Genomic DNA, 21787 nt, shown 5'->3' with positions numbered 1-21787 from the left:
GAGCCTATCCCCCCTCCAAAAGGATTTGTATTATAGATTTCCCCCATCAAGGGAGACATTTAACAATACAATAATTTATGTTCCTTCAATAACTTGCTGGTGCAATGAAGATGGAAGCTTCAAGCACCATGCTCAAACTTGTTGGTGCAATGAAGATGGAAGCTTCAAGCACCATGCTCAAACTTATAAAACACAACATCAATTCCCACATGGTCTTAGACCCAAGACCTCACACACCTTTGAAGATGGTGAGAGCTAGCGGGGTATAAGAGTAGATTGAGAGGAATAAGGAGTATGCTTACGAGAAATTAAGAAGTATATCTCCTCACATAATCACTCATAATAGCTTAGAATAGCTTAGTAATTAGCATGTATAGGAGATGAGCATGCATTGGAGCTTGGATCTTGGTTGGATTTGCATCACAAAGCCAAGAGTTGTTGGTGTAGGCCTCCCTTCTCACAAGCTTGGAGTAGATGATGAGCTTTCCATTAAAGCTTGAGAAGGAGAGAGAGTCTTCTTTGCTTCACACATGAGATTGTGTGAGTGTGTGTGTGATAATTCCTTGACAAAATCAGCCCCCTATTTATCTTGGTCGACCCCTCTTGATTTTTACTCATCCTAGCATCCCCTTGGACCCTGCAAAGCTTAGCCAATGATAATTAAGAACCATAAGTGATAGACTTGTGACATGTGTCCCCCTTTCCCCTTTTGTCAGAGCTTTAGGTAACTAAATAATGCAATTAAACTCTCATTGGACCCCTTAGTCTTCTAGCCAATAGAAATTAGGCAAGTCATTGGGCTGTTGAATGCTCATTGGACCCCTTGGGAGACTGTCCAATAGTCTTCTAGAGAGCTTAATTTCTATTGGTTCGTTTATCAAGTGTTTTAAAATGAATTGAACTAAATGTACTCTAACCTAATTCTCATTAGTCCACCTCTATGGCCATCCAATAGGATTTGAATGCACCTTGGGTGCAACTGGGCTAAGGAGCTGATATGTGTCCCGTATTTCCTTTGTGTAAAGGGAGCCTACTACAGTGTGTGTGTGTTTCTATCTCCTTCCCTACAATTTGGGCTCGCCCCCTCCTATGTAGGTATATGTGAAGAATTTATGGTCTTCACATAAGCATTCAACTCTACCTAGAGTTTGACCATTGGCCATAACCTTTGAGTTTTGAAACCTTAGCATTTTGAAAGTCTTAATGGGTTGAACCTTAGGGTCTTTGAAGCCCATTGTTGCACATTGCTCTTTTGTAGATGGCCCCCCCCTTTGGATCCCTATTTTCCCTCCTTTGGATCCTTACTGTGGCCGGTCTGCCAGCTTAACCAATATTCTAGCTTTTTCTCCGCTGGTACTTCCCCATATTAAATGATCAGTTTAACATGAGAAAATCATTTAGGAGAATTAGATATTAGTTATTATGACATCAACATCGAAAAATTCAGCATTTTGAGAGCGATTCCATCAGGTGTTTTGGTGTTTTACCCCCCTTTCAGAGCCATTCGTGCCATAAAAAACCTCATTCGAGCTACGATTTAGGAGCTACATTTTTCATCTCTCTTTTGGTAGTTTGTGTTGTAGAGCTTCCATAGCCATTATAGGTATCATTGTTGCAGTCTCTTCCATCTAGGAGAGTCCATGGCTCATTCGGGAGTGTGCAATCTCTTTCGGAGTGGCCTCATACACACACATAGAGTGGGAGTTTGATGGCATTGTCTTCTTCGACTACAGGTACAAATACAGGTACATGTACATGTACATAGAGAGGCTTGGTTAGCTTCATCTGTGCTTCTTGGCCTTGATTTTGGCTTTAGCTATGGCATTGGCATCCACTTATAGGATACAAGTTTCAGTGCTTGCGATATTTAAGTTCTAGTGGGAGTTGTTTTTTATGCATACATGAATATGTTGGCACTTTTGATAGTGTTTGAGCTCTTTTGAGAGCAGTTTGACTCCCCGTAGGGATATTTCTTTGCATGCACAAGCTTTTGGTGCTTGTTTGAGCATTGGGATAGACTTGTATGTCTTTGTGGATACTACCATTGTACGCTTTTGTGGAGCCATCTTTTGGCTAGTATTGCAGTCCCAACCACTTCTAAGACTTGGTGCGGATGATAGCCATTTTTGAGACTTGGCTATACGTTCTGTTGGATAACCTACATTGTTGTGGGTTAATAGTGTGAGGTTTTCATTGAGCCGAGGTATTCTCAAATGGGGAGATACCTTCAGTGATACAAGTAGCTGGAGCATCCCTTACGAGGCCTCACCATAGGACATGTATAGAGTGTTATAGGTGCTTTTGATGTCGAGTTGGCGGTCTATGGTCAGTTTGACAATCTATGTACCTTAGTTGGTTGCTATACAATGTGCTTTTGAGAGGAACTTCCCTCTTTTATTCTTTGTGAGTGAAATACTTGGTCATTTTGTTTCGTATTTTTGTTGACATAGTCCCAAATACAAAGGAGACTCTGCCAAAATTTTCCTAGAATCTTTTGGTAGTTCATGAACAAGGTCGGAGAATATTATGAAGGGGAAGAAGGAAACACCACCCTCCTAGTGAGGTATAATGACATTGAAACCATGCAAATACTCGATAGTGGAGCTGGCATAGCCATAGCCACTAAAGCAGTATGGGAATCTTGGGGACAACCAGCCATTAGACAAACGCGAATGAAATTGCAGTTGGCTGACGGACACATTGAAAGACCACTAGGGATACTAGAAAAAGTGATAGTCAACTCTTGTGGAATTGAATATCAACACACTTTTTCCATAGTAGACTTTGGGAAAAAACTCAACTATGAAATCTTATTGGGAAGACCTTTCATGCGACAAGTACAGCTTGTCCAAGATTGGGGAAACGACTATCTGTACTTGAAGTAGGTGGGGTCTATAACAAGAGTCAATCTAAAAGACCACACCTATAGAGATGTCTTGAAAACATCCATCCAAGAGTTTGATTCAATCTCTTCGGCTAAAACTAAACTCCCATCTTGGCTAAACAAAGACACTCCTATTTGGATGTGTGGACTTCAGAAAATGGAAGCTTGAGACGAGAGGAATGTATCCTAGAAAGGGACTGTACAGACGAAGCTTACGTACCTGAACCCTTTCCAGAGCATTTATTCGAACCATTCGAGTGGACTCAAATTTTAGCGATAATGGATGTATGTGTGAACACGTCTATGCCTACTCAATTTTGCAATGAGGATGGCTACGACATAATTCCCATCCAAATGATGTCAGTCCTTAACATTGAAAACAAGGATGAGGAAACAAAGGACTTGATGAAAGCTCAACAAATATTTTCTGACCTCTATTACGATGCAACTGATGTGTTAGATGAACACTCAGCTACCTCAGAAGATTCGGGATCAAAAAAAGAGCATACGAGGGCTCAATTACTCTTAAAGGGAGGGGAGGAAAAGTTTTTTGACTTTCCAAACCAGAAATCAAGAAGACAAAAATGGTACAGAAGAAAGAGAGACACTGAAATTGTGAAAGCACGACCTATGCCATCAGTCTCCAGTAAAACACAATTCCTGATGCAGATAGATGCTAGTAATGGTGTCAAGGACAAAATAACTGGCAGATATCCTTCGAACGGAAACTCAAAAATGTCTCAGACATCGAGAAAAAAAAGGAAGGGTACTCACGAAGAACATCAGGGTAAAAAACCACTCATGACCAGAGTCGAGCGGAAAAAGAAATATCAAGAGTTGAAAAAAGCCCTAAAGGAGATATACACCACCAAAATGGAAACCATGGAAGAGGATGGTAAGGATGTAATGCATGTTCCATCCCACTACAAAAAGTATACTCTCCAAGATCGAAAAATCATAATCGAACAACCTGTTAGGGAACTATGAAAACAAGGCGAGTATTACAAAGGACTTGGAAACGCTAAAAGGGTAGACTTGCTGAACCAGGAGAAGAGCCTAGACCGGCTTATATTGCAAATGACCTAACAGAAGAAGAAGAAAATCTTTTGCTAAGCTTTTTAACACTAGGTTGGTAACCTAACAGGACATAAAAGTGTCCTTTCAGGGTTTTGAAAAAAACCTCCAAAACCATAGTAGATCCACTCATTTTGTAAAATCCTTTCATGAGGTTATAGTTCAAGGCCTACTACACATAGAAAAAATAAGAAACTTGTAAAATTTCTCATCTTTTGGTCACACCAAGCCTCCAAAGTTGATGGACCAGTACATTTTCATCAAAACAGTCATTTCTTATGTTTTGTTGCATAAAAATAAGATTAGGGATTTTTGTAGGACTTGAGATAAATTTCCTAGTTAACTTCAATGGGTTGGTGATCAGAACATATGATGGCTTCTCACTCACTATTTTTTGTTTTGCCAAAATAAATAGGTACAAAAAAGTTGAATTTTTACCATTCTGCAAACCTATCATCAAAGTTTCTATAGCCACGCTCAATAAAAATAATATATGCATGTTTTCTTAGTTCCCTATTGTCCTTTAGGTTCATAAGGAGCCATGGAGCATGTGAAAAGAATAATACATCTCTTACCAAGGGGAATCTAGGGGACAAAGATGAAGTGCTAAATACAGTAAACATGAAAAAACTGGGTTCAACATTATGAGTTGTAGAATCCCATAGAAACTATTCAATATCTAGCCAAATTTGATTCTTATGACTATATATGGTTACTACCTACAAAATTCATGTAGTTGTCACAAGAAACTAACAATATTGAAAAAGCTATACTTGATATACTAGAATGTTTTGTTTTCTTCTATAATTGAAAAAATCAACCATCGTTGTCTACTATGCAAAATAGGGTATTAGGTGTCCCAAAACTCAAGGAATATTATCTTTATGTTACAATATGCGACATAGAAAATCAAAACTGCATTTGGATATCACGAAAGCCACCAAAAAAATCATAGAAGAGCTAAAATTGGCTAAAAAACAGGATTTGACAATTTTTGTAATTTGGTCATAACTTACAACTTTAACATTTATTTCTCCCTAGAAGCATCAGGACATGTTGAGGACTACTAAAGATAGTTCTCTAGCATTATAGACCTCACAAACATGAATTCTAGAGTGGTATACTTGCAAAAAGTTGAAAAAAAGCCAAAAACAGGACCCGTTTTTTCACACAGTTTAGGTTGTGAAATGTTGTGCAAGGACAAGGTTAAAGATGGAATTGATATTCCAAAAAAATGTCGAGTTTTTTTCAGCTCATGAGACAACTTTCTAGATAGATAGCACCTCAAAATCCATTTTGAAACTCTTGACATAATTCAAGGAAATTGGTCACTTAACAGGACATAAAAGTGTCCCATTACCAACCTAGTGTTAAAGGAATACCGGGATATCTTTTCTTGGTCTTACAAGGATCTCAAGGGTGTTGATCCAAAAATCTGTCAACATACTATACCCATGAGAGATGATGTGAAACCAAGTAGACAGAGACCATACACTTCTAACGAAACATTTGCAAGGAAGATCAAAGAAAAGATTGAAAAACTAAAGGAAGCTGAATTCATTCACGAAATTGAACACACTGATTGGGTGTCTCCAATTGTGGTAATACCTAAGAAGAATGGGAAATTACGAGTGTGCCTTAATCTCAAAAAAGTGAATGCAGCTACCATTGGATACAACTTTCCTCTTTCGATAACTGAGCATGTTTTAGAACGAGTGGCAGGAAAAGAAGCTTACATCTTTCTAGATGGATTTTTGGGATACAATCAACTTTTGGTTGACCCAAAAGATCAGCATAAAACTGATTTTGCAACAAAATGGGGTATATTTGCTTATCGGGTTATGCCGTTGGGGTTAACTAATGCTCTAGCCACATTTCAGACATTGATGAGCCATGCTTTCAAAGAGTATCTTTGGAAATTCTTGGAAGTATACATGGATGATTTATGCGTACATTCGTCAATCCGAGCTAATCATTTTGAACACCTCACAAAGGTATTCAAGAAATGTAGACTTTACAGGATTTGCTTAAACCCTGAAAAGTGCACATTCATGGGAAGACAAGGGAAAATCCTTGGACATATAGTGTCTAAAAATGGCATAGCTATCGATATTGAAAAGATTCATGTCATTGCTGAATTGCCTAGACCAACAACAGTCAAAGGGGTACAAGCCTTCATGGGACATTTTGGATATTACCGACGGTTCATCTACATGTATGCTATAATTGCAAAACCCATGTATAGCTTGATGATGCACTTTTGAATGGACCGAGGCATGTCAAAAAAAAAGGCGGTGGTTGTAAAAAAAGGCACTACACACCAAAGAGCAGATCATTTGTCAAGGATTGTTTCAGGGGAATCACCTAAAGGGGTAGACGATGATTTACCAGATGCCTATTTGTTCTCCGTGGAAATGATACCTAGATGGTCGGAAAAAATTGTGTCATTGATGACAATAGCTCAAGTGGATTCACCACTTTATATCATAGTTGATTTAATCGAGCAATCGTCTATGTATCAATTACTAGCTGGGAGGCTATATAAAAGAAATCGAGATGGGATATTGCTTTTATGCATTAACCATGAAGAAAAGGATCAATACCTAAGTCAAGCACATGTTACCATAGTAGGAATTCACTTTGCGGAAGACCAAACTATGCAACAAATCTTAAGACTTGGAGTATTTTGGCTGACTATGAGAAGAGATGTTCGATCTTTTGTAAAAGATTGCCCCTAGTGTCAAAAACAACCACCCATTCCTCATGTAACGTTGTTTCAAATGTCACCTGTTCTTAAGTGGAGTAACTATCTCGTTACTTACTTATCGAGCCGAACATTTCTTGAGGATATGAGTAAACACCGTCAAAGAGCAATTGAAACGGAAGCAAGAGACTATGCTCTCATTGGGAACCAATTGTATCGGAGAGGTAACGATCAACATTTGCGTCTTTGTGCAAATGAAAATGAGTATATTCCGATTATAGAACAAGCACATGCTCGATTAGCTGGAGGTCACTTTTCTAGTGAGACCACCGCAAGAGCAATCTTGATGGCAGGCATATGGTGGCCAACACTTTTTGTAGATGCCAAAGAATATGTTTGAAGGTGTGATGCTTGTCAACGAGCAAAAATGCCAACACGAGTAGACAACATGCCCTTAAGACCAATGATGGGGGCTAGAGCCTTCGCAAAATGGGGTATATATTTTGTTGGACCGATACAACCACCTGCTTATAGAATCCAAGCTCAATATATCATTGTAGCTACGGACTATTTGACCAAATGGGCCGAGGCTAAAGCAGCCCAAAAGAGTGATGCCAGAACCACTGCTGCATTCTTATATGAGTATGTATTTACAAGGTATGGATTGCCAATAGAGATTTTCAGTGATCGGGGAACTCATTTCCTCAACGAGGTAATAGAGTATTTTCTTAATGAGTTTATGGTTATCCATAACAAATCATCCCCCTATCACCCACAAGCAAACGGACAAGCTGAGCATACGAATAAAATTCTTAGCTCGGTACTGACCTAAGTGGTTAGTTCAGGAAGGACAAACTAGGAAATGAATCTCCATGATGTTCTATGGGCTTATCGAGTTTCATTCAAAACGGCTTTAAATGCTACACCCTTTAACCTTGTTTATGGTTTTGATGCCATACTACCAATAGAATTTCTATTGCCGACATTAAGGGTAGCGCAGACTCTTGAGTGGACTGGACATGAATTGTCAGAAAGACTTGAAGATTTGGAAAAGCTAGACGAGCAAAGGCTAACTACTGTAGCTCATATCTATGCAAAAAGCGGAAACAAAAATAGTTTTTTGATTCCCACTTAATCACCAAAATCTCAAGAAAGGGGACTTAGTTCTAGTCTATTCCCTTAAGCAATACATTCCCAAGTTTAAGAAAAAGGAAAATGGACCATTTATCATTGAAGAAGTATCTCCAAGTGGTGCAGTAAAATTGTCAACCCTAGATGGTGAACCCCAAATCTCAGACAACCAAGGAAACAAGGTCGAGGTTGTAATTACAATGGAAATAGTGGCAGAGGCACTCAGACTGCCCACTGAAGGGATGACCATGCGGACAAGAGATAGGAAAAAAACAGGCTTATTTACAAAGGAAACAACTGCGGCTACATTTGCTGATCTCATCCACAAGCAGGTGGAAGAGCCAGCCCGTTTGTACCTTCAACATTTCCATTTCTTGGCGAAAAGGCCACCAAGGTACACGACACCAAATCACGCCATGGCCACCACTTTTACACAAGATCTGAAGTCAACCACCAAACAACCTGTGGACCACGCGCAATATGTGTTGACAACATTGAAGGCCACCAAGAAGGAGGGAAAGATAACATACTTGGGCGCGCCAGAAGTATTGACCAGAATAGCCTATCATGCCATCGGCATGGCCGACAACCTACTGCATGTCCCGAATCAGAACACAATGATTTTGGCAGCTCAACCCTCTCCAAGATCTACAAGATCAGGTAAAAGATCATTTAAATCAGGTGATGAATCAGATGAAAGCTCATCAGAGCGGCACAACAATGAAATATCTGACAACGAAGAAAAAAGATCTAGGAGGTAAGAGATGAAGCGAAAATCTGTGGCTACCCACCAGGAGGAGCCAGTGCAGAAACAAGCAAGATTTGAAAGAGAAAAACAGGCGTATCAGTGCACTAGGTAGGCACAAGAAAAAGACCTAGAAAAGTGGGTACCCACCAGCTTGAAAGGACTTCGAATGAAACATCATTCAAGAAAAGAGCCCAAGGATCATTTGGAAAGAATGTACCAAGAGGCAGAAGCCTTAAAGTTGAAAGAGGTAGAAAAAGCGACCAAGAAAGCAGAAGAAGGAACAACTCAAGAGCAAGGCCAGGCGTCTCCTTGACCCACCTCACCGCCACCGGAACAACAGGACCAGCCCATGCCTACTCCACCAACATCACTGCCAGGCCACGAGACCACTAAAGAAGCCGAGACCGACAAGGAAAGAGATTCTGAATTCACCTACCAAACGGAAGCTACATAGCAAACTGACCACGCCAAACAACATGAAGAAAAGGAAGCTGAACCAGCACGAGAGTAGACAGCCGAGGAAACTCACAAGGAGGCAGATGAAACTGATAAAGAGCAAGATACAGAACAAGAGCAAACCACTACACATGAGGAAGAAACCGAGACTGAGAAGACAGAAAGGCCTATAGCCGTGGAACCGGAAAGGGTTGAGACCACAACAGTACACTCAGCCAGCAACTACCGAGGTTTCAAAACCTTAGGATGGCCAAGGAAAAGCAACCATCTCTATAGAAACACCAGCAATAACAACACAACAAGAAGCAACACAAGAGGCTGCCGGCACATCTCAACTAGCACGACAGGAAGAGTGGCAGTCCAATGATGAATTCATTCTACAAGTAAACAAGTATGCAAGGCAGATGCAAATCATGACAGAGAAACTCCGCTCAACAGCCTTTAACCACAGTACTAAAGCCAAAGAATTAGAAATGGTCATCAATGCTCTTCAAGGCAAGCTCGATGATAGAATGGCTACAATCACTGATCTCCAAAGACAGGTACAAGAACTCAAAACAGAGGCAAAACAACATCAAATAGCACGAGACAAACAACAGAAGGAAATGGAAGAGCTAGGTGACCTCCTGACTAAGTTATCAGATGCCTGCAAAGTGAAAGATGAGCAGTTGACAGAAGTAACAAATGAACTTCTTACCCCCTCACTGTCAGCTCAGAAGATTCAAGTACAATTAGATGTAGCAAACGCATCTGTGCAGTATTCTGAAGAAAGAATTAATGATTAGGCCACTTTCTTGCGGCAATTAAGAGAAAATCCAGCCATGACCTCGATCAAGGGAACAGATGAAGTGTACAAAGATCTTGAAAAGAAAAACAAAGATTTAGAACTGGAGTTGAAGCTGGAACAATCACAATGCAGAGAGCTGGCACTCATGCGGGTCCAAAGAGAGGAGGAGCTCCTTAAGGAAATTGCATAACTGAAAAGAATGAACCAACTCCTTAGAGATGGAAAGCCAGATATACAGGATGAGGCAGGCACTTCAGAGCCGCCCCAAGTGAAAATACCCTCGGTCTCATTTGCTGAATTCAAGACACAGTCTACTGAAGAGCCGAGTGGTGGAGAAGATTTTCAAGTCCAAATCACAGAGGAAGACACAATGCCAATGGTCCAGCTATCAAAAGCTGAAGAAGATGCAATGAAGGAAAAGACCGCCTTAGACGTAGATGAGCAGTGGAAGGCAGCTATGGATTAGGAGTTGAGAGTTTTACACTCTATCAACGTCAGTCAACCCACTCCCAATCAAAAAATCAATGCTCAATGGCACCAACAATCCCTGCCATACCCTCTCATCAGGGTAGAACTCTTACAAGTAAAGGAAATATTATACAAGGATATGCAAGAAGATGGCGTAGATCAAGACCACCCGAAGTGGAGGCTAAGCTGGCTGAACAAGAATCCAAGATACTTGATTCTGTTCACAAGAGCACCTGCGGCCATACAGAAAGATCCCACATTTTGTCCGATACTACGAGTAAGGACGTGGCAAGCATACGAAGCACTGCAAAAGAAAAGGCCAACATGGCTATATTTTCCCAGGCTGCCAGCTCGAGAGAGAGGCCAAGCAACAGAAGAATACATGGTGAAAACCCTAACAGGCGCCATGAAATTCTTCAAAAGTCTGCCAGATCTCTCCTGTGCCATGCTATATAAAATTTGCCAGATGCTACTCACATGCATACAGGTCTTCAATGATACAGATTTGCTATGATCTAAGTGGACAACCCTTAGAAGAAGTTCTTTATGGCTTTTATGCCCGATGCATGTTTCTGCCCTCGCACAATATGCTAGCTTTTAAGGAGGCATTTTACACTGGCTTCTTCACCTGACGAACGAAGATATTTGCGTCGGTGATAAGCAACCTCACAACAAGATTTGTGGGATACTCGGCAGTGGAACTAAAAAACAAAGTCACCATGCAATTTATGCAAGTGCCAGAAAAAGCACGCAAACTCAGATACCAAAAGGCACTGGAAGCACTGAAAGACCGCCTCGCCTGTCGTCAACCTGAAGACTACTTTAGCCCATAAAGCTATGTCAAGGGACGACACAGGCGAGGAGGGGAGGAATGTTAGCAGCAAGCTAACACGGATGCCATTTTTCGGAGTTCTCCTTGTAAAACAATTATTATTTTGATAAATTGGGAATATTGTAACTCCTATTTTCTTGGTAAACTTTGTAATTAATAAGCCGGGGCTACAAGCTTCCAGATTGTATCGGCCAGTCAACTCCCATCTTTGGTAGAACTCCAGATTATTACTTTTGACCACCCAAAAACCTTGGCTAAGGTATAAAAGCCAATTTTTGAAAGTTTTATATAAGTTTTTAGATAAGAAATACACAGCGTGAGCGAACGGCGCTCACTTCTCTCCTTCTCGCGCTTCCTACTCCCTCTCCGGTTGTCACATTGCGAATGTGTTTGTTGCATTGCAACCGCAGGTAATAGCTCTACGCATTGACGTAAGCCATTCACAATATTTCGTAGCTTTTGGCATCGCGGACCCACGGCCTAATTTCATCATAGCTAGGAATTTATGCTTTCAAAACAAAAACTAAGCATAGGCGGGGTATCGGGGCATCATTGCTAAGCATTTAGAGGCATTCTAGGTCGAAAACGACTAGGTCAAAAATCCACTGCTGTTAATAATCGCAATTTTGGAACTTGACCTAAAGTGGGATTTGAGGCTATAGGCATGTGTGCTTCGGTCTTATAAACTTGTCCTAGAAGTTTTGTTACGTTTGGATGTCATTTGATGCTATAACATATGTGATTTTCTTGCCGATGAGCGATTGGCTTTTCAGTCACTTGAGTGTAGCTTGAGTTAGATGCGAGTTGTTAGTTGTTTTCCGAGAGATTGACAACCTCTTGTAGCCTCTATGCACTAGTCGAGTCAGCTTCGTCCCATGGTTTGACAAATTAATCATGGTTCTCGCTAATACTGCAATAAGATAGGATGGTGAGGTTAGACATGTATCCCACATGGGTCTAATGCTTTGCTCATTTTATGGCTCAGTAGCCTGACTTTGACTATGCTAAAAAGTGTTTTTTGCACCCTGGCGACTGGACTTTTACATTCTTGAGCTTACTACAAACATTTCTTCAGGTAAAAGTAAGCTCAAATCCTCAAAAAGAGGATTACTGAAGGACCAAGTTGGCATTGAAGGTTTCTTTTGCCATACCTATTTTTATCATCTTTGAATCTGCATTCTTGTTGGTTGGGTTGTCCTTCTTTGACCGTGAAGACTCCATTATCCGTTTGATTCTCCAAGTAGGCCTGTTGATAGTAGTCTTTGATATTGTTGTAGGCCTCTGTTGGCTATCGGCATCTGGCTTTTGACTAGGAGCATTGGAAGACTTAGGAATCCAAATCTCTTGATGACCTTTGTATCTCCATTGTTGACATTGCTTAGCTTTAGGTCTAGTTGAGCTCTTGATATCTCCATGCAAGTCTGGTGTAGTTGCAACTGGCTTTCGATTGACTGGTAGCCAAATCTTTGTATAGCATGTATAGAGTCCTTGTCCAAGAGAAACATTCCTTGAGATCCGTCTTTTTTCTATATCCTCTTGAGAGTTGTGGTTGACTTTAACATCTTTCAATGTGGTTCTGTTGTATACCCGCTTCTTAGATATCCTAGGATATTGTTGAGGTTGATACCTTGTGGGCCTTCTGTCTTGAAGGGTCTTGAGTTCTAACCTGTGGTTTTGGAATCCATATCTGTCTGTTACCTCTATAGTACTCTTGTTCTTTTAACCTCCATTGTGATGTTATCCATCCCATGTGTTTGTCTTTTTGTGTTGATTTCTTGTCTTTAATCCAAACCAGATCAGTGACTTTGACTAAACTGCTCTGAACAAACACTTGCTTGAATTTCCGTTGCTTTCTTGAGTACTTTGGTTGATATATCTTTGTTTTTCTGGGTGTCTCCTTATTGGTTTCAGTTGGGTCAGCAATTGACTTGAAGTTTAAAAGCATGACTTGATTAAAGAAGCTCATTCATGAGGGTTGTTTGATGTAGAGGCATATGATGTCACACCTTCTTTACTAATCAGTGGAGGGTCACTTTAGCTTTACCTTTTTCTGCAAGATTTTTCTTTGATCCTTGTGACTTCTGCAATTCTGAATTTGGAATTTTTGGTTCTATTGAAGATCTTTGTCCAGCTTTTGCCATGGTCTCATCTTGATTTAACTGTGTCTCTATGGAGGGTGACTTGAGACTTTGTTTTCCAATCTGACTAACATCAGCTGATTCAACTGGCAATGAATGATTGATCTTTTGAAATCCTATTGCTTCTTGGTTGTTTGGAACTTTTATCTTCTTAACTTCTTGCTTTGGTGGCATTCTCTGCTCAATAGCTTTCATGGTTGTTCTTTGCTCTGTTTTATTTGCACTTGATATTGCTTGATTTGTTTTAATCTCTTCTGAAGTTTTGTTCGATGGAGATGAATTATCTTCAATAAGCATTGCTTTGGCATCAGTCTCCATTCTAACTGTGGTTGAGGATTTTGTACTGTTGTCCGCGGGTGACCAGTCTTGGTCTTCATTCTTTGATGTCTATGATGACTCCGTCATGTTTGAATTCTGTATCTCTAACATCTTCTTGGCCATTGGCATTCCCATTCTGATGTCTTCTGGCATATCTTTTGCTGTGATCATGTGGAATTGAGTTGTGATGATCTGTGAACTTACTTCAATGGTGGTGGAGATGATTCCCCAGCATTCTGCTCATTTGTTTCCTGATATGCTCACAAATTCAGGAGCATCTTCCAATTGTGGTTGGCCACATCTTTTCTAGGTGCAAAAAGACATGAGGTTCTTATCTAGCTGAAAATCTAGCTTTACTTCTCCTGACAGCTTTTCTTCGTTTTCACCAACAATGTTGCACTTGATCTTCTCAGAATTTCTTTTTGTATTGAGTGCTTTTGTGGTGGCAGTGTCCGTGGGTTGAAATTTTTCTACATTGGCTTTGCTTTGATCACTTGCTTTCGTTGATGTCGACTCGTATGATTGTGATACTACACTTTTTTGCAATTGTTGAGCATTGTCCTCCTGCATTTGAGTAACCTTTGACCTTAAAAGGTCCATTGTACTGTCTGGTAGAATCTGTTTCTTCAGAGGAGATTTTGGTGGTGACCTTTGTGTATTTTTGTGGACTTTAGCTTTTCGTTGATCTTGATTTTTATGTCACCTATTGTGGCAGCTTGAGGCTTTGCATCATCTTCAAATAGTCCTTGACTTCAGGTTTAGCATCCGTCGGGGCTTGTACAAGGTCATGAACCTGCTAAGAATCATTGCCATTTGCATCTCGATATGCATATGCGAGCTTGGTCTCATGCAATTGCTTGAGTACTATGGGATTTCTCGGCTTTTGACTTTGACTTGTGGAGATCAACTGAAACTTTTGTCCTCGATGATCTTCATAGAAGAATTTTTCTGCAGATTTTGATGGTTTCTGGGTCAATGGAAAACTTCCAACAACCATATGATCTTTCAATGGTTTCTGCTTTGAAGGGGTCTGCTGGCTAGAAGTTCTTGGGCTTCTAACTGGTGTAGCATTTTCTGGTTCTAGAGCTAAGCTTGATGAATTTGCAGCTCCCCCCTTCCTAGGGTGATCACTATAGCTTGCTTCATTGTGAGAGCTCAAAACCATTTCGCTCTGGTTGAGTCTCACCTTTTGGGATTGTGAAGATGCACTTTGGGTAGCACTGTTGATGTTTGGTATCTGTAAACCTTCTGCATAGTTTCCTATGTATCTCTGTGAAACATGACAAATTATTCCCCAAGTCAAGCTGTAGATAGCATTATATTTGCCTTGATATTGTCTATCCCATGTGTCTCCTATCATTATGAGCTTTTGTGGTTTCAAGATCCAAGGCATCATAGATGCTAGACTCTCTTCTATATCTACTACTATTTTGGTCAAAGTATATGCTCGTTTGGTCACAACATCGAAGCTTGATTTCTAATGGAGGAGAATTTGGCTCTGAACAGATTTCTGGATTCACTTGGGTAATATCCTTCAGCTCTAGAGAGGATGGGCTATAATACATTATTTCCTCTGAAATGAACCATTCTTTCTGATCTATCACTAGACGCACTTCTATGAGTTGGTATGTGGGCCGTTCAAACACTGGTTGATCTGCATATGAATTATGTGTACCATACAAAGCTAACATCATTTTGTCTGATGTGTCCCTTAGGCTCGTGAATGATTGCAAACTTGTGGTAGTGGATGCAGAATCATTTTCAAACCTAACAGTCTTTTCACCCTTTGGTGATATCTCGACACCTTTACAAAATTTATGCAAGAATTTGTTGTTCAAAGAATCAATTTTAAGCTTTTCAGGTGCCTATGCATCTTTATGCTGATTTTGAACTTGCAGTGCTTTTACTAGTGCTTCTAATGGTAATGAAAAATCATCCGATTGCATTATAAGTGACGTATTTTGCTGCACTTACATTGAGATTTACATTTCCAATTTTCTCCGTACCTTGCTTGGCAGTTGATATATCCCTATTGTCAGGATTTCTTGGACAATCTTCAGAAAAATGTCCACCTTTTCATCCACAATCTGGGCAATACGCCATGGCTGGTGGTATTTCATTTGGTTCTATCATGTCAAGCTCTAGTCGAGAAGTTTCTGCTTCTATGTTGGCCAAGTTGTCGGTATCTTCTTTCAAAACACTAAGCATCAAGTTGTAGAATGCTCCATCTTGACCTTTGTATCGTCTTTGGCTTGGTTCTCCAATTAGACTGGCTTCAATTGGTTGATCAGTTGGATCTTTCATTTCTGGTTCTCGATTATAGATCTGACCACTGTAGTCCATGTACAATGACCCTAATTGCATATGCACTAATTGTATGTTTTGCGGACTTGTGCAAATTTCTAGATAAACACTCGGGTTGATTTTTTGCACTTCTATCTGCACTTCATCTTTGAGCTTGCAATACCTGGCTCCACTCAAGTCAGTGAACATCTGGGAGTTCTCTGAATCTGGCTTTACTCTGATCAATAGGATCTTGGCTCCTATGTTTCTTTTGTTGTTCATCAAGTATCTATGGCCTTTTGATCTGTATACAAGACTTTATCCCCATTGTAGCCATAAAGCTGTAAAATCTGCTCTGTTGCACTTGTACCTGTGTTACCACTGCTACTAGCTTGCTCTGTTGTACTTGAACTCTCAGTTCGAGATGAGTCCATGTCGATTGGTTCTGTAAAAACTGTCTCCTATCAGATTTTGGTATTAATTAGCAAAAACATTTCTGCTCGGGTTTGATAAAACTGCTTTTGCAAAAGTACTTTTGGCAGTCAATTTCTCTTAAACTCACAAGAGTTGATTAACTCTAGCTCGAAAGTGTCAGAATTGATTGCAGCCTTTGAAATGATGAAAATCTAGGCCTTGAATAACCTAACCTACAGATTAGATTGTTATCCGTTTTTTCCACTTGACTTTAATTCAGCTCTTGTCAAGCTCCCAATTCTTTGCCTGCAACCTGGTTCTTCAATCTGAGCTAAGTGAGTCAGCAATTGAGATTTCCAAATTCTATCTTTTCAAGGAGCTAAAGGACTAATATGCAACTTGAAACTGAGTTAACCGGTACCAATTTGGATCCGATGGAACCCAAATTTGGCAAGTGGCCTTGTATTATGTTGTTGTAACACTATACAAGCTCAAAAGTCCAAAATCTTGTTTTTGGGGGTCAACAGTAAATAATCTCGATTATTTACTTTTCTTAGTTTCTACACTTTTTAGACTTGTTTTGCCAAGTAATTACCTTGTTGTGGTCTCTCGACAAGTTTGGTTGAGTTTGATCAAGATTTGTCCAAGTTATCAACTGTTTAGTGTCTGCAGACTTTGATTCCAAGAATTTGGCTTCAGTCTCAAATTTGTGTTTCAAATTTCACAAAATTTGATTTGTGGAGTCTACTTGATGTGCTTGACCCTGTGGTATACTCATTTGTGCAAAATTTCTCAATTCTGAAGAAAATGTAAATAATCACGATTATTGACGTCTTTTTTAAAAAAAACTTTTTTTCTTTGGTAATTTTTGGTCATCTGAGCATGTACACTTGTTTAATACATCAAGACAAGCCTATGAGTCAAGTTTCACTGAATTTCAACAAGATTTACTAAGTCACACTCAAGTTCTCGACATTCAGTACAGATTTTAGTTTTTATCAAGGTTTTGGTCTGTTTTGTCATCCAAACTTCATGAGCCTTCACAAAAGATGTTTGCAATCATGCTTAGAGTCTATGGTATCAACCTTGATAAGTTTTGAGCCAAAAGTTAATAATCACGATTATTAACTTTTGATTTAAAATGAACAATATTTTCAACTTTTTTCCTAAACAGTCTTTTTGTGATCTATTTTGAATCTATGAATCAAGTTGAAACTTAATTGAACAAGATTCATCAAGTCAGACTCAATTTCTCGACAATCAGTACAGATTTCAGTTTTTACCAGGTTTTTAACCTGTTTTGTGATCCAAACTCTATGAGCCTTCACCAAAGATGTTTGCAATCATGCATAGAGTCTTTGGTATCAACCTTGATTAGTTTTGAGTCAAAAGATAATAATCGTGTTATTAACTTTTGACCTAAAATGAGCAATTTTTTAAACCGTTTTCCTAAACAGTCTTTTTATGATCTATTTTGAGCCTATGAATCAAGTTAAAACTTAATTTGAACAAGATTCATCAAGTCAGACTCAATTTTTCGACAATCAGTACAAATTTCAGTTTTTAGCCTGTTTTGTGATCCAAACTCTATGAGCCTTCACAAAAGATGTTTGCAATCATGGATAGAGTCTCTGGCATCAACCTTGATCAGTTTTTAGCCAAAAGATAATAATCACGATTATTAACTTTTGACCTAAAATGAATAATTTTTTTAACTTTTTCACTGGACAGTTTTTTTATGATCTATTTTGAGCCTCTGAGTTAAGTTAAAACTTAATTTGGACAAGATTTACCAAGTTTATCAACTGTTTGGTGTCTGCTGACTCTGATTTCAAGAATCTGGCTTAAGTCTCACTTTTGTGATCCAAATTTCACCAAAATGGATTTGTTAGGTCTACTTGATGTGCTTGACCTTGTGGTATGCCCAAATATGCAAGATTGTCAATTTTTGGAGCAGATGTAAATAATTGCGATTATTTACTTCTGCTAAATTTTTGCAAGTTTTTGTTCCAATCTTGTCACAAATCTGTTAAGCACCTCAAGTTAAGGTCTCTAGCCAAGTTTCATCAAGTTTGGACAAGTTTTGGTCAAGTGGTCATCAATTTTCTGTCCATAGACTGACTTTGCAAATTTAGTTACAATTTTTAATCCAATGATCCAAATCTTACCAAATTTGGTTTGTGGGCTTATTACAACATGGTTAAACTAGTGGTATGCTTACTTGGTCAAAAAAGTTGAAAAATGGAGCAGATGTAAATAATCACGATTATCTACAACTGATAAATGTTTTCATCTTTTTGATCAAGTGATCATGTACACATGTTTATCACATCAATATAAGCCTATGAATCAAATTTCATCAAGTTTGGACAAATTTTTCCCCAATTGACACTTAGACTCAGAAAGTCAATACAAACTTTAGTTTTTACCCAGGTTTTTGCCAGTTTGGTGATCCAAATCTTTTGTGCCTTTACAAAAGTTTTTTGTACACATGAAATGAACGAATGGTATTAACCTTGGTCAAATCTGAGCTAAAAGTTAATAATCGCGATTATTAGCTTTATGCCCAAAACTGACACTTTTTTGAAATTTTTCACTGGACAGTCTTTTCATGATCTATTTTGAGTCTATAAATCAAGTCAAAACTTAATTTGGCCTAAAATGTCAAGAAAAAGTAAATAATATGAGTTTTGGCCAACTCTTGAAAATTTTACCTCAAAGTGTCGTTGAGCTTACCCATTGGTTCATACAACTTTTAGGCTTACTCTCCAGTCGGATTGAGTGGTTTGGAGTCCTTTCGTGCTATTTCTAGCTATAGACTTGAAAATTTGCAACTTCCAATAACAACTCACACCTGATTCTTTCAGAGAGAGTAATGTTTTGAAATCCACCTCGGATCCTACTTACCCTACTCCTAGATTCTCATGCAATGGGGTTGTGGAAAGTGTCCACAAACACTTGTTTTCTTGTTTTTTATGAGCAATTTTCCTCACTGAAAGTCCTCTAGTTATGGTAGACAGCAATCATTGGAAGGCCGCTTGGAAGAAAATTAGTGAGTTTGACCCAGGATTTTCAGTTCCTTCTTATCTCACAATACAAAATGTTCTCTTGGAAAAATGTTACATCGAAGTCAAAGAATGTGTTGCTAAGATAATACTTGGGAATATTTCGCTTTCAGGATGCATAATTGTGAGTGATGGTTGGTCAAATGTTCAAATTAGAAGACCACTGATCAATGAAATGCTGGTTTGTCCAAGGGGAGAAACGTTCATAAAGGAAATTGACAATTTTAATCCAATTAAAAGTGGAAAATACATTTTTGAGGTCTTGATTAATAAAATTAAAGAAATCAGAGTTGAACATGTCATTTAGGTAGTCATGGACAACACAAAGAACTGTAAAAACACTAGCAAATTGATAAAAAAGTGCTTTCCACACATTTTTGCCAATGGTTGTAATATGCACAGCTTAAACTTGGTGCTGAAGGATTGGTACACTAGTGAAGAAACCACATGGTTTGCCAAAATAATTGACACAATGTACCAAGTTGTGAAATTTATCTTGAAACGACAAAGAGTGCTCGATTTCTGTAGAACACGTATGTTAGTGATGTTGAAACTTCCAGTTGAAACTCGGTTTTGCATGCATTTTTATACATTGGAATCACTTCTCCGCAATAAGTGCACTGTGATTGACACTTTCAATTGCACGGCCTTTGATGAATGACAACTTGAGCAGAAAGAAAAAGTGAAAGAGAAAATTACATGTCTACGTGGCTCTATAAACAAGGCTGCTTGGTGGAAGAGTGTAATGGATGCATACCATGTAATGATGCCCGTTATGTTCGCAATTTGCAACCTTGATCAGAAGGTGCCAAATATGGGCAAAGTGTGGATGACATGGTGGTCAGTCCAACAGAGTCTTGAAAATCCTGAGGAGCTAAAAGAGTTTGTAGCAGAGAAGGAGTGGAAGCTACCATTCTCAGGCAAACAACAAAGAATTTTGGCCAAGTATTTTCATGCGAGATGGAAGAGCGCTCATAGTCCACTCCATTGTGTGGCTTACATGCTTGATCCAGAGTATTGGAATTTAGAGCTGATGTCCAATACAGAGGTGGTCAATGATTTCTATCACGTGGTCAACATGTTCTACTCCAACGTTCAGGACCGAATTGATTGTATCAAAGAAATGATTGCATTTAGATTAAAAGAAGGTCCTTTTGTGAATGATTTTGTACAGTCAATGGCAAAAGAGCAACCTGTATGGAAGTGGTGGATGATGAATGGTGGAGAGCATTACTCAACTTTATGTCCCCTTGTAATGAAAGTACTAGGACAATGTGCAGTAAACTCAAGTTCAGAGAGAAACTGGAGTATGTACAAGTATGTTCATAGTACTATTCGCAACAGATTATTAGTAGACAAAGCTAAAAAATTAGTGTACATGTTTTGCAACGAAAAGACATTGCATCACAACGAAAGTGCTGGCTATGAGGAGGAAATGCCAGCCTGGTTGTATGATTGTCAAAACAAAGACAAAGAAGAGTTCAATGTCAGTGTATCTCAATGCACTATAGACAAAATAGAAGAGAATGTGATAATAGATGTGGAAGTTGAATTACAAGAAGACCCACAACACTCAGACTTAGAACCAGATAACAACTTCATAGATTCAATATAGCTTGAGAGTATAATGAATATTGTGTAAAAACATTATGAAAGAGCTTGTATTCAAAGTGTTTTGATCATATAAAATGCTTCATAGTAGCGATTACATAGTTTTTTTATCTCAATTGTTATACTCAGAACCTGCATCTTGGTCACTAAACAGATTTCTAATTGTGCTATGGGTATCTTGGTGGGCTTGCTTGAATTTATACTAAATTTTCATGCCAAACTTATAATATGACCCATTATTGCTAAAGGTAGCAGCAAAAATGTTTTCAACTTTTCTTTTTACTATATATAGAGGGAGAAGTGTCTGATCTATATGATGCCATCCTGCCTTGTAGACACATTCTTCCTTTTCAAGCTCAAAAACAATTGGACAATGATCAGACATCAAGACAAAATTATCCTTGAAGCAACTTACATGCCAATACTCTTGAAACAGACCAGAGCTCATGTATATTCTATACAGCCTTGCTGCTCTATAACATTCCCCCATCTGTTTATTGTTCCATGTGAGTACAGTACTCTTAGAGATATCCACTAGGTTGAGCTTGGATTGGACACTTTTCCATTGAAGCTTCTCATTACCCTAACTACTTCAACCAGTCAAAAGAGGATTCCACCATATTAAAATACCCTACACAAATGCAAGGCCCTTGGAAAACTTTACAACTCTTCCCAAGTCTTTTCTCTCTCCATTGCTGAGTTGGAAGCATATATAGAGATCACGGTGTATTCAAAAGGGAATCCTACCAAACCCCGAGCGAAAACGTTCGAGCAAACCAAAAACCGAGCAAAATGATAGTGATGATCCTCTTATAGTGCTACTCGATTACCTCCACCCTGGTAAGCAGGAAGTAGCATAACCATTGGCTAGTGT

This window comes from Adiantum capillus-veneris, chromosome 23 (genome assembly GCF_014529385.1).
Source record: "Adiantum capillus-veneris isolate H3 chromosome 23, ASM1452938v2, whole genome shotgun sequence".
In the NCBI taxonomy this organism is placed as follows: Eukaryota; Viridiplantae; Streptophyta; class Polypodiopsida; order Polypodiales; family Pteridaceae; genus Adiantum; species Adiantum capillus-veneris.
Note: the sequence above shows the minus strand (reverse complement) of the source record.